The 17,677-nt window shown below is 37.9% G+C and overlaps 1 protein-coding gene across 11 annotated transcripts in view; it reads right to left on the bottom strand.

Annotated features, from left to right (window-relative positions):
* LOC101425955 (zinc finger protein 596-like) overlaps window positions 1–15,651 on the bottom strand; it is a 41,085-nt gene extending 25,434 nt beyond the window's left edge. For 3 of the 11 annotated variants that reach the window (XM_058289549.2, XM_058289551.2, XM_058289556.2), the window contains exons 1-2: window positions 15,526–15,647; window positions 13,215–13,275 (exon numbers count right to left, since the gene is read on the bottom strand). The gene's annotated coding sequence lies outside the window, so the exon portion shown is untranslated. Of the gene's footprint in view, window positions 1–12,458; window positions 12,603–13,214; window positions 13,276–15,525 lie in introns of those variants that run through there. The other 8 variants (XM_071212506.1, XM_071212504.1, XM_071212507.1 and 5 more) reach the window with 6 other exon arrangements.
* Window positions 15,652–17,677: the final 2,026 nt, after the last annotated feature.

Genomic DNA, 17,677 nt, shown 5'->3' with positions numbered 1-17,677 from the left:
AATAAATCAACTTCCTTCTCAGAGTTCTCATGTCCTGGCCTTCGATACCACATACACCCGACTTCTCTACAACAAGGGGTTCCACAAGTGTGGGTTCAATTATTTGGACTCCCTTTTTTGAGTTGTGAGGAGCATACTAGCTGGCTTGAGGAGAAACCAGGGAGGGGGAGGTGAATCTGCTGAGGCAGCCTGATTTAACTAACCTCCCAGGGATAGGAAAAATTTGTATGGGAGAAGCTGAAATCAGGCAATTAACTAATGCTGTACAACACACCTAAGGGAGGGGGACAGTAGGAAGTGCTTAATAGGCCTCCAAGAGCATTTTTAGGGTTCCCAACAAGGTGTGGGTGCTCTCTTTCAAAGAGACTGAGAGTCATTATTTCCGTGGTGAGTTAATTCACCAGGGTCTCATTGAATTTCAAAGGGGAACTCTCACACAAGTTATTGCTTCCTGTTACCCTGGGAGAGAAAGCAGCTAAAAAGTGTGTGTGGGGGGGAGGATAGATTCCTAATTAGCAGTTTATCCAATTGCAAAGAGTCAATCCAGCCATGGGGAAAAGGGCTGTTTTGGAAGAGCAAATCAACCCAAAAAGAAATTTTACCTCAGTGTAGGAGTTTCAGCCTTAAATGTGCAAGTTCTCTAGTACAATTCCCAGCTCCTCTGAGAGCAATGACCCATAGGGATATTAAACGTCCAGCTGATACTTTAGGACAGGGAAAACATAGACATTATCCTTGGATGAGCTTTTAGTGGGTCTTTCATTTTTCCTTAAAAAAAAAAGGTTACTTTTGTTACATAATTTAACTTAGTTTACTCATTAAAACTCACTTCAAAATCTGCAAAGCTGCAGGGTAACATAAACACCAGCAGCCTGAAAATCTCCACAGGGGCTTAAGAAAGAAGCCTGGTTTTTCTTAATGTTCTGCTGACTCTGTGTCTGTGGATTTGTCTGTTTTTTGTTTTCTTATCTTTCTTTGCTCTTAACCACCCCCCTTTTTCTTAATTAGGGGATGCCAGCTTGTTTCCCATTTGTTGTGTATTTCCTCTTTTCTGTGTGTACTGATTTTGGCTACTAACACTATCTTTTTTCCTTCTATATATTTCTGTCTTTCAAATTCAGTAGTTTCTCTTATATTCTAAATCTCCTTTTTTGGCCACCACCTTATCTGGCTTTTCATTTCTAACATTTCTATTCTGTTTTCTATCTTTTATTAACTTTCTGTTATTGTCCCTTCTTTTCTCTTTCCCTGTCTCCTCATCAAAATGGCCTTTTAATTCATACTATATTCTTCTCTCTATTCAGTTTCCCATTTCATGGTAAGTACTCTACTTTTTTATTGTATAACTCTACACTGCTTACATGGGTTTAATATTCATTCTCCTAATCTTACACAGTTCTTCTGCTAAGATTTGTTATCAATTATACTATTATATTTTTCTTTTCTTACCTCTTTTGATTGCCATGGCACTAATATTTTTCCTTCAAGGGAAATTAGACAACAAAGAAAGAGAATAAGAAGAACAAAGTATTAAAGAGAAAACATAACACACACATGCAAACAATACCTAAATAAAAACTGTGATTAGACAGAGAAGCTAATCAACTGAACAAACCATTAAGATAAATGATGACCAAACAAAAACAAAAAATTACAAACCATACCAATTATCAGTAAGACATGGCTCAATCCAATGAACAAACTAAAACCCAGGAAGAGGAGCAGAACATTGAGCAACTAATCAAAGCTCTCTAGACAAATATCATGGACCAAATTAATGAAGTGAAGGAAGATATTAAGATATTTAAAAAACACTTGCAGAGCACACTGAAGAAATTGTAAACATATTCAAAAAGATCATGGATATGATGGTGATGAGTGCACAATCCAAGAAATCAAAAATACACTCTCAGCAAATAGCAGATTTGAACAGACAAAAGAAAGAATTATTGATGTGGAAGACAGTACATCTGAAATCAAACAGATAGTAGAACTCATAGATAAAAAGGTAGAGCAAATCCAGCACAGACAAAGGGAACTGAAAGACAATTAAAAATGTATAAACATATGCATTATAGACATCTCAGAAGGAGAAGAGAAATGAAAGGGGACAGAAGGGGTGTTGGAGGAAATAATTGCTGAAAACTTCCCAAACATACTGAAGGAGATGGAGGTACAAGTCCAGGAAGTGAAGCACACCCCAAACAGTATAAACCCCAACTTGCCTATTCCAGGACATATATCTGTCAGATTATTCAATACTCAAGACAAAGGGAAAATACTGAAGGCAGTAAGAGAAAAGAGAACTATCACATACAAGGGAAGCTCAATAAGATTAAGTGCTACAACTGCAAGCAGGAGAATCCCATCCATCATCCATGTGGGATCTAAGCCCCTCTTGATATAGAGGTGGAGTGGATATTACCATCCCAGGGTCTGCAGGTAGAGGAATAAAATATAGATTAGAGTAGATTTACTGGTATTCTACTATAGAACTCTTTTGACTCTAGCCATGGAAGAAACTATATCATTGATGTGGAGGCAGTCACAATGGTAGTTGTTAAGGGCAGGGAGAGGGTAGAAGAGGTGTGATGTGGAGGTATTTTTGGAACTTGGAGTTGTCCTAAATGTTATTACAGGGACAGATGCTGGACATTATATATCCTTCCATAACTCACTGAAAGTACTGGAGAAGAATGTAAACTACTATGTAAACTATAATCCTTGTGGTGCAGCAGTGCTCTGAAATGTATACACCAAATGCAATGACTGTGCCACAATGATGAAAGAGGTTGTTGATGTGGAAGGAGTGGGATGTGGGGTATATGGGAAGCACTTACATATTTTTTTCTTTTTTTATTGCTTATATTTTTTAAAATTAAAGTTAATAGATCACAAGGAACGTTACATTAAAAAACATAAGAAAAAAACAAAAAACGTAAGAGGTTCCCATATAACCCACTTCCCACTCCCACCACATCATTTTTGTAAATTATATATTTTTTAAGATATATACATCACAAAAAAATACTACATTAAAAAATATAAGAGGTTCCTGTATAACCCCCACCTCCCAACCCCACTCCTCCCACACCAACAACCTTCCCCATCATTGTGGCACACTCATAGTACTCAGTGAACACATTTGGGGCACTGCTGCCCTACACAGATAATAGTTTACCCTGTAGTTCACACTCTCCCCCAGTACATCCATGGGTTATGGCAGGATATATTAAGTCCAGCATCTGACCCTGCAATATCATTTAGGACAACTCAAAATCCCAAAATTCCCCCACATCACATCTCTTCTACCATGTCTCAGCCCTCAGCAACTACCAGGGCCACTTTCCCACCTAGATGCTAAAATTTCTTCTATTACTCCTCACAATAGTTTTGTAACAGAATATCAGTAAGTCCACTCTAGTCTATATTTTATTCCTCCCTTCTATGGACCCTGGGATGGTGATGTCTTCTCTACCTCTAGATCAAGAGGGGGCTGAGATTCCACATGGATGATAGATGCAATTCATCTGCTTGCAGTTGTAGGCACTCTTGATTCCCTGGTATGGTGGTTGACCATCTTCACCTCCCTGTTAGCTGACCTGGGTAAGACCAATGAACAAGAGAGGAGCCACCACTCAAGGCCCAGCTGTCACATGGGCAGTCCAGAGATTCAATTCTCTTGACTACGGACCATGCCTAGCACCAACCACAGGTTCAGTAATAGTGACAGAAGAGGCTTGTGTAGAAAAGTCACATCTGAGTCCAGCTCCATCACACTCAGGAGCACAAATTCCAAAGCAGGTCCCTCTGACATGGCACAGAGCTCCAAATACATCTGCCATGACCACATACCCTATGGATCTCTGTAGCTTTCAGGAGAACCAGTACCTAAGGTTGTATCTACTTTGGCTTTTTCTGGGACCCTGCTGAGGTGTGCATAAGTGTGACCCCTCTGATGACCTCCCGACTCTTTTTGGAAAACTCTTAGCCATATAAACTCATTTGTCTTTGCCATTCCCCCCTTTTATTCAAGGTCAAAAAGCAGTTTTTAACACTTGATCCAACATGTAGGCTGAGATATTCTGCTGGTATGAGTTGGCCCTTTTATTTGAGGTCTCTTCTAGTTGCTTCTCCAGTTAGTGATTGGTAGTAATCCCTCGGCAGCAGGAAGGCTCATCCTGAGGAGTCAGGTCCCACACTGGGGGGAATGTAATGCATTTACATACTGAGTTTGGCTAAGAGAGTGGCCACATTTGAGCAACAGGGAGGCTCTCAGGAGGTAACTCTTAGGCACCCTACAGCTCTAGGTCTAGTTCATATTACAGGCACACAGGCTCCTAAGCACAGTCATCAGTATCAAGGGCTCATTATTGGACCATCCTTCCTTGTTGATCTTTGCCATTGCACTTGGGGATTATTGTTGTTCCATTGGGGAATGTGACAGAGCTCCTCTGGGTGGGAACTCAGCACTCCCTCAGTTGATGTTTGTAACTGTAACTACTATAAAAATACCCAACATATATCATAACATATTTATGTCCCCTATATACATAGTCTGGAGAACTCTCCCCAAACCATGTGTCCCCCATCAATAACACCCCACACCAAAGTTCCTGCCCTGTCATAGTTGAACCTCTCTTCATAAATTAAGCCTAACATATTGCCAAATTCAATTAATAGGAAATTAAAATATAGCAATGGGTTTAAAGTTTAGAAATAGAATACATAGTAACTTACAAATACTAAAATAAAGTAAAAATAAATTGGTGTATTAATAAAATGAAAAATATTATAAAGCTTTTTTCCTAAAATTTTGCCTTTCATCACTGTAATAGGTATTGCCCTGTATATACAATGGTAAGGCACTTTCATTACTTCCTCAGTGTCTAAATCCTTTTTTTTTTCCTAATTTTTAATTTTGTCTTCAAAAAAGTTTTAGATCACAGTAATTCACATACACAGTATAGGGGACTCCCAGATATCCAACATCAAACCCTTTTTCCCTTCCCCAGCAATGATCTTTTTAGATGTTCATGTTTATATTTGCTGCAGCTGATGTACAGATTTTGAAATACAACTATCAGTAACATTTTTTTGTGATCTATGTGTCATACTAAAAAAGACAATTAAAAATAAATAAAATTAAGTGCTGATTTCTCATTGGAAACCATGGACACAAGAAGGCAGTGGTATGACTTTAAAAGGTATTAAAAGAAAAATATTTCCAGCCATGAATACTTTATCCAGTAAAGCTGGTATTCAAAAATGATGGAGAGTTCAAAATATTCACAGATAAATAGAAACTAAGAGACTATGCCAATAAGAAACTTGCCCTTCAAGTTTTACTAAAGAGAGTTCTGCATGTTGAAAGAAAAAAGCAGGAGAGACAGACTTGAAGGGGAGTGTAAGAAAAACTAAAAAGATGAAAAGAGAAATAAAAACAACATAGAACATATACAAATGCAAAGAAAATATGGCTACTTTAAGTAATTTCTTGAGACTAATAACACTGAATGGTAAGGGATCAAGCTCATCAGTCAAGAGGCAGGTTGGCAGAATGGATAAGGAAATATGACCCATCTATATGCTGTCTACAAGAAACCCACCTTAGACCCAGGGATTCAGGGAGGTTGAATGGGAAAGGCCGGAAAAAATCCTACAAGCAAACAATCACCAAAAAAGGGCAGGAGTAGCTATACTAATATTGGACAAAACAGACTTTAAATGCAAAACTACTGTGAGAGACAGAGATGGACATTACATATTAGTAAAAGAGATAATCTTTTAAGAAGAAAGAAGAATCATAAACATTTTTGCACCTAACAAGGGCACCTCAAAATACATGAGGCAAACACTGGTAAAACAAAGTGGGGGAAAAGATATCTCTACAATTATAGTGGCGAACTTATAATTATCACCATTAGAGAGAACATCTCAACAGAGAATCCATAAAGAAACAAAGACTTTGAATAATATATGAGAGGATCTGAGCCTACTAAACATATACAGAACACTACACCCAAATACAGCAGGGTATACATTCTTCACATGTATACATGGAACATTCTCTAAGATAGACCACATGCTAAGTCACAGAGAAAAACGCAATAAATTCAGAAAGATTAAGATCATACAAAATAATTTTGCTGCCCACAGTGGAATTATGCTGGAAATCTGCAAGGGCCATAGAATCAGATAGGCACAAAGATATGGATATTAAACAACTCAATCTTAGACAGTGAGTCAAGGAGAAAATCTCAAAAGAAACTAGTAATTACCTTCAAACGAATGAAAATGACAACAAAACATATCAAAACTTATGGGATGCAGCAAAAGCAATATGAGAGAGAAATTCATAGCCATAAATTCATTCATTAAAAAAAAAAAAAGGAATAGCTAAAATTGAAGACAAAACTACACACTTGGAGGAAAAGTAAAAAACGAACAAACTAACCCCAAAGGAAGAAGAAAGATAGGAATAACAAAGATCAGAGCAGAACTAAATAAAATAGAAAATAAGAACTCACTAGAAAAAATAAAACAAAGAGCTGGGTCCTTGAGAACATCAATAAAATTGACAAAACCTTAAAGAAGAAAAGAAAGAAGCTGCAAAATACACAAAATAAGAAATGCAAAAAGGTGATATCACCACTGAACCCACAGAAATAAAGAGTATCATAAGAGGATACTTTCAAACACTATATGTCAAAAGAAGGACATTTAGAGGAAATGAACAAATTCCTTGAAACACATAAGCAGCCTATATTGACAAAAGAAGATAATTTGAACAAAGCAAACACAAGTAAAGAGATAGAATCAGTCATTAAAACCACACAACTAAGAAGAGCCTTGGGACAGACAGCTTCACAGGTGAATTCTACCAATCTTTCCAGAAAGAACAAACACCAATCTTGCTTAAACTCTTCCAAAAATTCAAAATAGAAGGAACATTGCCTAACTCATTCTATGATGCCAACAGTACCCTAATATCAAAGTCAAACAAAGACCCCAAAAGGAAGGAAAATTATAGGCCAATCTCTCTAATGAACCTACATGCTAAAATCCTCAATGAAATACTTACTAATCATATTCAACAACACAAAAAATGAATTACACACCATGTAAAAATGGGTTTCACCCCATTGTATGCAAGGATGGCTCAACATAAGAAAATCAATTAATGTAATACACCCCAAAAACAGATCAAAGGGAAAAAAATCACATGATCATATCTATAAGTGCAGAAACAGCATTTGACAAAATTCCTGATAAAAGCACTGCAAAAGATAGGAATAGAAGGAAACTTTCTGAACATGATAAAGGGTATATATGAAAAACTCACAGCTAACATCATTTACAATGGTGAAATCCTAAAATCTTTCCCTGTAAGATCAGGGAAAAAACAAGGATGCCCACAATCACCCCTCTTACTTAACACTGTGTTAGAAGTACTTGCTTGAGCACTGAGGCAAGAAACAGATATAAAAGACATCCAAATTGGAGAGGAAGAAGTCAAAAGTTCACTATTTGCAGATGACATGATCTTATCAATAGGAATCCCTGAGAAATGTTCAACAAATCTTTTAGAACATATAAATGAGTTCAGTAAAGTTGCAGGTTATAAGATCAATGTACAAAAATCAGCAGCATTTCTGTACACCAATAATGAGCAATCTGAGGGGCAAATCAAGAAAAAATTCCATTTACAATAGTAAATAAAATAACAAATATCTAGGAATAAATTAAGACATAAAAGACTTATACACAGAAAACTACCCAGCACTGTTCAAGGAAATCAAAGAAGAGTTAAATAAATGTAAGAATATTGCTGTTCATGAATAGGAAGACTAAATACCATTAAGATATCTATCTTACCCAAACAGATTATAGATTTAATGCAATCCCAATAAAAATCAACAGAGCAATTTTAATGAACTGGAAAAAGTAACTATGAAATTTATTTGGAAGGGAAAGAGGCCCCAATTAGCCAAAGACATATTTAAAAAGTAAAAAGAAATTGGAGGAATCACACTACCTGTATTAGTCAGGTTTCTCTAGGGAAACAATCAACAAGGGATATCTGTTGATAGTAAGAGATTTGTCAGAGTCTCTCATGCAGCCATAGGGATGCACAAGTCCATGTTCCGCAGGCAGGCTACAATAAGAAACTCTGATGAAAGTCCAACGAATATTCTTGACAAATTCTGGGAGATGTTGACTGTCCAAAGATGAGCTGGGAAATTCTCTCTCAATGCTGGAATCAATTCCCCTTTTAAGGATTTCAACTGATTGAGATAAGCATCACTCACTGCTGATGGCAGTCTCCCTGACTGAGGTACTTATAACCAGTTATCTATGATTTATCACTGCAAAAGTCAATGATGACTAAAGTCCATAAATGCCCTTGTATTATAGTTAGCCCAGTGCTTCCTTGACCAAACTGGGCACAGTTACCTGGTTGAGTTGACACAATAGCCGAATCATCATACAACCTGACTTTAAAACATACTACAAAGCTATAGTGGTGAAAACGGCATGATATTGGCGCAAGGATAGACATATTGACCAATGGAACTCAATTTTGAGTTCTGATATAGATCCTTGCATATACTTTCATCTGATATTTGACAAGGCCACCAAGCCCACTCAATTGGGAAAGAATGGCCTCTTTAACAAATGGTGCGTGGAGAACAGGATGTCCATATGCAAAAGAATGAGAGAGGAACGCATCTCACACCTTATACAAAAAAAAACCCCTCATGATTAATTAAAGATATAAATATAAGAGCCAAGACCATAAACACCTTGGAAGAAAATACAGGGAAGCATCTACAGGACCTTGTAATATGAAATGACTTCATGACCTTTACACCCAAAAATTGAGGTATGAAAGAAAAAATAGGTAAATGAGACTTCCTCAAAATTAAAAGCCTTTTTCACCTCAAAGGAGTTTATCAAGAAAGTGAGAAGACAGCCTACACAATGGGAGAAAATATTTGGTAATCATATATCTGATAGGAGCCTAATATCCAGCATATATAAAGAAATCCTGTATCTCAAAAGTAGACAAACAACCCATTTGAAAAATGGGCAAGAGATTTGAACAGACACTTCTCCAGAGAAGAAATACAAATAGCTAAAAAGCACATGAAGAGATGCTCACCATTACTAGATACTAGGGAAATGCAAATCAAAAGTACAATGAGATATGATCTTACACCCATTAGACTAGCCCCTATTAAAAAATCAAAGGACTATAAGTGTTGGAGAGGATGTGGAGGAAGGGAACCCTCATTTACTGCTAGTCAGAATATAGACGGGTCCAGCCATTGTGGATGACCTTTTGATGGTTCCTCAAAATGTAGCTACAGATTTTCCATATGACCCAGCAATTCCACTGCTGGGTATATACTCAGAAGAACTGAAAACAAGGACACAACCGTATATGGACAGAAATGTCCACACTGGCATTATTCTCTATTACCAAAAGGTAGAATCAATCCAAATGCCCATCAACAGATGAATGGATAAAACAAAATGTGGTATATATATACAATGGAATACAACTCAGCTGTAAGAAGGAATACAGAACTAACACATGGGATAAAATGGGTGAATCTTGAGGACTTTATGTTGAGTGAAGCAGGCCAGGCATTAAAGGACAAATACTACATGACCTTTCTGATATGTGTTGGCAATTTGGACCCAAATGGTATTGGTATCAGGAATGAAAGAAAGAGAAAAAGGAGAGTGAAAGAAGAAAAAAAAGAAAAGAAAAGAAAAGAAAAGAAAGAAAGGAGAGAACTAGGATCCGGTGTCTGTGAGTAGAGACTCATCAGACAACTTTATTGTTTACAAGGGGCTCTCTATATACCCCAGCAGCAACATACAGTCTATGTGACAACAAGCAGCAACATGCAGTTAACTATTAGCATTACTAAGGAACTCAAAAAATCTTATCTCAAGGTACAAAGTCTACGTGTTCTATTTACTACAAAAGGTTTATGTGCTCATCCTTTCTTTTAGCCTTTAAGAGCTTCATCCCATTTGCCAGGAACTCTTAATTACTGGATTCCTTAGGTTGCAAGTGTAACCACTGAGACAGCACGTCTATCCTTGTGAGGCCACTGTGCCTCAGTTTCCAACAATATGAATTAAGCAAATCAAGCTATCTCATAGAACTAGAGACTGGAAAATATAGGAAATAGGGGGTAGAATAAGGTTGTGATCCAACACCTACATGGGTGAAATCTATGATAAAGTGGAGGTAAGTAGTTTGTGCAGTGAAAGGATAAGACTGGGGCATAGGTATAATATTGGATGGGGTTGTGCAGGCTTGAGGGGCACTAGGGTTGGGAGGATGGGTCAGGTGTTCCATGGAATTGGGGGGAGGTTTAGGGAAGCAGGTGAACATGGGATATTGTCAGGTATGTGGTTGGAACTACAATGTTGAGAAAACTCTTTAGAAAATATTATAAAGAAGGTTTACTGGTTATAGGTGTTTGATGGGGGTATCTGGCACAGAGGGTACTGGGGCAGGCTTCTAGTGACTGTGTGAGTGCTCGTCTTGCCATAGTGTGTTACAGCACTGGGTGAGACCCTTACAATGAGTGAAATGTGTTGTATCCCCATCCTGGGGAGTCCTGATGTTCTTTAACAGAGGCAAGTATGTCTCTCAAGAGCAAGGGTGGCTCCAAAAGGGGGAGGACAGACTAGTGTGCCAATCCCTCAGCATTGTTACAAGTATCTATGAATCTTGTCCTTCAAGCTTGGATGTCACTTCGGGCCCTGAGGGAGGAGGAGAGAGAAATAGAATGGATGTAAGAAGGGTTAACTGGAAAGCAATGGAAGTGTTCCACAAGATTGTGCAATGATGGATATAGGCCATGTTAAATTTCACCACAAACTTATAAACATGTATAGTCTAAAACGTAAACCATAAGGTAAACCATAAGGTAACCAAAATTTATAAAAGTGTGCTGTCTAAAATATTAACCATAATGCAAATCATAATGGAACCATGGTTAGTAGCTATGTTTTAGTATCTGTACATTAGTTCTAGCAAATATAACATCCACATTAAAAAGATTGTTGCTGGGGAAAGGGGAAAATGGTTTGATGTTGGGTATATGGGCATCCCCTATATTCTATATGTGACTTGACAGTGACCTAAAACTTTTTTGAAGATATAATAAAAAAAATTTTAAGAAAAGGATGCAGACACTGAGAAAGAAATGGAAGAGATTGCCTTGCCACTGTACATACAGGGCAACACATATTACAGTGATAAAAGGCAAAACATCAAAAACAAGGTTAATGATATTTTTCATTTTTAATACCAAATTTATTTTTTACTCTAATTTAGTTTTTCTAAATTATTATATATTCTATTTATAATTGTTAAACCTATCATTACTATTTCACTTTCCCACTAATTGAATGTGGCACTATATTTGGCTTCATTTTTTAAGAAGTTTTGGATCACAGTGGGGGTCAAATGTGGCAGGGGGGAGCACTGGTGTGGGATGCCATTGATGGGTGATGAATGGGTGGTAGGGAGTTCCTAGGGCATGCATATAGGGTATATGTATATGTTCATATGTTTATTGGGTACTGACATAGTGGGCAGATTTACACATGACAACTGAGGGAGTGGTGAGTTCCTATCCTGGTGAGCTCTGTCACATTCCCCATGGAATAGAAACAATCCCCCAAGTGCAAGGGCAAAGACTAGTGAAGAAGAATGGTCCAATTATGTGCACTTGATATTAATGACTGTACTCATGAGCTGTGTGTTTGAAATTTCAACTAGCCCTAAAGCTGCAAGGTACCTAAAAGTTACTTCCTGAGAGCCTCCATGTTGCTCAAATGTGGCCACTCTCTAAAGAAAACACATCACGCAAATGCATTATCTCCCCCCCCTCAAACATGAGACATGACTCCCAGGGATTAGCCTCCCTGGCCCCAAGGGATTACCATCAAGAACCAGCTGGTGATGCAACAAGAAGAATACCTTGAATAAAAGGAGGAAATGGTGAAGACAAATGAGTTTATATGTTTAAGTAACTTCAAAATGATTCAGGAGTTCATCAGAGCATTAGGACGTACGCATGTCTCAGCAGGATCCCAGAGACAGCCAAAGTAGATACAACTTCAGGTAGTGGTGCTCCTGAGGGCTATGGAGACACCCAGATCCTATGGTCATAGCAGATGGCTCTGGAGTTCAGTACCTTGCCAGTGGCCCTTCTTCAGAAGTTGTGCTCCTTAATGTAATGGAGTCAGACTCAGATGTGAACTCTCTAAACATGCCTCCTCTGTCACTTTCATTGAACCTATCATTGGTCCTGGGGTTGGTGTATGCTCAGGAGACTTGAATCTCTGGTCTGTCCATGTCCCAGCCGGGCCATGAGCCTCAGCAGGGTTGCTAAACCTCCTCTCCAATTTATTCTACTTACCCAGGTGAGGCAACAGGGAAGTGAGAATGGTCAACCACCACACCAAGGAACTGAGAGAGTCCACAACTGCAAGCAGGAGAAATCCATCAGCCATGTAGGATCTAAACCACCTCTTGATTTAGAGGTGGAGTGGACATAGCCATCCTAGGTCCACAGGGTGAAGGAATAAATTATGGATTAGAATGGACTTATTGACATTCTACTAAAGAATTATTGTGACTCTAGCAATGGAAGTGACTGTATCATTGATGTGGAGTCAGTGGCCATTGGAGTTGCTGAGGGCAGGGAGAGGGAAGTAGAGCTGTGATATGGGGGCATTTTCAGGACTTGGAGTTGTCCTGAATGATATTACAAGGACAGATGCAGGATATCATATATCCTGACAAAACCCACTGAATGGACTGGGGGTAAGTGTAACCAACAATGTAAACTATAATCCATGCATTGTAGCAGTGCTCCAAAATGTATTCATCAAATGCAATGAATGTGCCACACTGATGAAAGAGGTTGTTGACATAGGAGATTGGCTGTGGTGGGGAGTGGGATTATGGGAACCTCATGCTTTTTAATTTAACATTTGTGTGATCTATGTATCTTTTCAAAAAAGAATAAAAATATCTTTTAAAAAAACTAAAGTGTATTGGAAGGAAACAACCTGTTTTTTTGGGGGTCAACCACACAAGAGACACAATGGATTGAGAGAATTACAAAGATATCATAGAACAGTTGGAAAACTTACTATATTAGTCCACATACCTTCATCAAGTACAAGTTACCTTAACAATACATGTCCACTTTCAGGTTTAGGGTACTGGATCTGCAAAATATTCACAATACAAACAAACTTTTGTCAGCTTTTCAGCTATAATCTCAATAAGACAGACCAACGGATACTAAGGACAAATGATAGTATTCCTAGTTATAAATCTATAAACATCACTTTGACTGTATTTACATTGTTCTGCCTGGAAATACATTTTAAAAATTTTTTTCTAAAATTTATTTTATTTCTCTCCAACCCCCATTGTTTTTTACTTGCTCTCTTCTCTATGTGTGTTCTTCTATGTCTGCTTATTTTCTCTTTAGGTGGCACCAGGCTGATTCTGGGACCTTCCAGAGTGGAAGTGCAGTGCTCAGTCTCTTGTGCAACCTCAGTTCCCTGGTCGGCTGCATCTCTTATTGTCTCTCTTCTGTGTCTCTTTCTGTTGCAACATTTTGCTATGCCAGCTCTCTGCATGGGCCCAGCTCTCCTGCACAGACCAGCACTCTGCATGGACCATCACTCTGTGTGGACCAGCACTCTGCTTAGGCCAGGTCACCATGATGGCCAGCTTGCCTTTCAACAGGCTGCCCTGGGAATTAAACCCTGGACCTCCTATATGGAAGATGGGAGACCAATCACTTGAACCACATCCATTTCCCCAGGAAATATTTTTATTTTGGAAACGTTATCAGATATTTGACTGGTTTGTAAAGTATCTTAATAGGTGAAAAAATGTCCGGGGAAGGTGCATTTGGTCACCTCACAGTCCCTTAGGAATTTATAATGAATCTGAGACTTCTCAACGGACTATTCCTCTCAATCTATAGTCTCAGGGGAAAGAGGATTTACCCAGGGAGTTAATGATTCTGGGTTTGGTTCTTTGGGCTGATTGCTGCTACTTTAGCTTGGGGTTAACACAAATGAAATTAGAATTAGATATCTATCAATCACAATAGGAGAAATTACTGAATCTATTGCTAGAGCTATAACTGCACAGCAAGATATTAGATTTAGTAGCTACAGTTGTTACTTATTAGCTGAACAAGGAGGCATTTTTGTCATTGCCAACATCACCTGTTGTATGGGTACACACTTCTGTGGAAGTTAAGGCATAATTACATAAAATAATTAAATGCAGTTCATGATTTAAACCAGCTAAGGCCTTCCTCAAGGCCCTGATTTGGTCACTTTGATTTTATTTGGGACAAATCATAGGAACTGGGCTTAGGCATACATTATGTGGTTGGCATTTGGACCTTTTGTCACTCATACTCATTATAATCTCCCTCTTGCATTGTTTTTTTTTTTTTTCCAAGAGTTTTGAATGTGTATCCCCAACCACTTGAGATCCAGCAAATGATTTCTTTATGTCTGGGATGACCTAAAAATTATGATCATGGGAAAAATGACATCATGACTATCTATGAGCACAACATATAAACAACCAGAAATACTACCCCAAGACCTTAGACATTACATGAAAATGGATTCAACATCCTAAATTTTTTATTACCACTCTAAATGGCTGTAAGCCAGATCAAACCGGGGTAAATTGTTAAATAAATTAAGTAGACCCTTGATGGAGACCTTTATGCTAAGTCCTACATCAGCAAACTGAAGCTTAACATAGTTCCTATTTCTTATTAAGTGCTCCTTTTCCCAGAACCTGAAACATAACAACTTGCCAAAACCTGCCAGTTTCTTTCCTCGTTTCCTTCTCAGGAATCTTGATCTGTTCTCTTTGTTTCTGTGTAGAATTTTGTCCCCAGCTTCTATGATTTGTTTAAAGTCTCTTCCTCACCCAGTGCCCCATTTTCCTTACACTTTTCATTTCTGGAACTCTCCAGTCCAGCAGCAGTTCAGTTTAATGCTCCCTCTCAGTTTTTCTCTGTGAGGTTTTTCTGCCTAAAGTTTCTTCCCTGCTAGGTTATCCTGCCCCAGAGAGTCAGAGAGGGTCATTGCAGAAAGGTGGGGTCCCCAAAAAGTCCATTCTGCATTTAGGGAATTCAACCAACAGAAATGGGTTGTAGCGAGTGTACCACTTGCCACAGCCATTCTGCTGCGATTTTACTCCCCAATCCCCCAGAATGGGGACCCTTTTGTTTTCAGCACTTCTCAGCAGCTTGTTTTCAGCACTGGGTCTCTGTACCTGAATATGCTGTTAGTGCCTCTAAAATCTGTTCCCCCGTGAGAGCGATCCAGGCTGCTTTTTCTTGCTGCCTCTGGAGAACCCAGAAGTTTTGCACAGGACCCTCTGAGAGGAAAGTGCAGAGGACCAATATCTCCCGGATGGAAGTTTCCTACCTGATATTTCTCTCTTTCTTCAATTTGACATTTGTGGAGCCTCTCTCCAGTCTCTGCCATCCTCCAGGGTACCTGCGGTGGCTTTGTCTGGGCACGGCTTCTGTCGCTGGTTGATGACGTCACCCATAGACCACTGATTTTTTTTTTTCAAGAGGTACCAGAGATAAAATTCAGGACCTTTTACATGGGAAGGAGACACGCAACTACCGAGCTAGATCCACTCTCCAATGCGAGTTCGTTTTTTTCATTTTTTGTTTTTGTTTTAAAAGGTACCAGAGATTGAACCGAGGACCTCAAACCGGGGAAGCAGGAAATCAACTACTTGAGCTACATCCACTCCCTCACTGATTTTTTCTAACTTCAAAAAGTAAAGTAATATACAAAGGGCAGCTTAACAAATTATGAAAGCATTAATCTAGAAATTTCTGTCCAGTCACATTTATCGTATTTAACCCTAGAAACAAACTCAATTATTTCTCCAGTGTTCAGAAAGATACATAAATGAGCAGAGATTGGTTAAATGATATGACCCATGTTTCCTTCATAATGAAGAAAATGAAGGAAAAAATGTTTAATCATATTCATATCTCATAAAATGAAACTCATTTTTTTTTACCTTTAGCAATGATATGATACCTTCTTTGCCTTTCTTACAAAAATACTACAAAACTATTGGTAATTACAGTCTATATTACTTGATTTTTTCTTATTACCAAATTCTTAACATCTTGTAGTTGAAGAACATTCTTGTATTTATATTATTAAACACAGTCCACCAAAATCACTATATTATACAGCCCATAGACTATCCTATACTTTCAGTTAAGATTAAGCTCCCTAGATTACATCTTTAAACTACAATCCTAAATTTATAAATAAGCAGAGTGTGTAATAGTCATTATAATGTGTTTCTTTCAACTCTATCCATTGCAACATATTTACAATTGACCTTATTAAACATTTTACATACATTCCATATCATATCTTCTTTCTTAGCCAGCATTCTATCTCCTACTAACCTGCAGTTTATAGTGTAATTCCATAAGCTTACTAAAAGTATTTAGTATAAGTCAGTGGGAATATACAATATTCATCCTTTTGTTTCTTCTTATTTCACTCACCATAGTATCCTCAAGGTTCATCTTTGTTGTCACATGCATTGTCATTTCATTTCTTCTTACATATAAATAGTATTATTTTGTAATTTTTATACCACATTTTGTTTATCCATTTATTGTTTGGTGGGCATTTATGTTGTTTCCATCTTTTAGCAATTGCAAGTAATGTCACTATGAACATGGATGTGCAAATATCTGTTAGCATCCTTTCTTTCAGTCCTTCTGTATATAGTCCTAGTAGAATTGCTGTATCATAGAGGAGTTCTATATTTAGCTTCCTGAGGGACCACCAGATCATCCTCCACAGAGGCAACACTATTTACATTCCCACCAACAGTGAAGTAGCGTTCATATTTCTCCACATCCTCTCAAACAACCACAGTTTTCTTTTTTCTTTAAAATAATTGCCAATCTGTATGGCATGAAACATTATCACATTGTAGTTTTGATCAGCATTTCCCCAATAGCTAGTGATGCTGAGCATCTTTTCAAGTGCTATTTTGGCCCGTTGTATTTCCTCTTTGGAAAAACGTCTATTCAATTCTTTTGCCTATTTTTGAATTAGGTTGTTTGACTTTTTGTCATTGAGGTATGTGATCACTTTATAAAACATGGAAATAAAACCCTTGTTGGTCTTTCTCACACTGAATATGATGTCTTTTCACCCTCTTAAAAAAATTGAAACACAGAAATGTTTAATTTTGATGAAGTCTTAAATCCTTTGTAATCTATTTCTTCTTTCATTGCTTGTGCTTTGTGTATAAGGGCCAAGAAACCACCACTTACCACAAGATCTAAAAGTTGTTTTCCTACATTTTCTTCTAGGAATTTTATGATTCTAATTTTTACATTGAAGACCTTGACTTATTTTGAGTTAATTTTTGTAGGTTTGAGATAGGGATCCTTTTCTTTTTTTTAAGTTACGGATATCCAGTTTTCCCAGCACTATTTCTTGAATAGGCTGTTCTGATTCAGCTGTGTTTGTTTCACAGCCTTGTCAAAAATCACTTGAAGGTCTCTTTCAGAAATCTTGA

The sequence above is a fragment of the Dasypus novemcinctus genome, chromosome 28, assembly GCF_030445035.2.
Source record: "Dasypus novemcinctus isolate mDasNov1 chromosome 28, mDasNov1.1.hap2, whole genome shotgun sequence".
Classification (NCBI taxonomy): Eukaryota; Metazoa; Chordata; class Mammalia; order Cingulata; family Dasypodidae; genus Dasypus; species Dasypus novemcinctus.
This window is presented reverse-complemented; position numbering and strand designations above follow the sequence as displayed.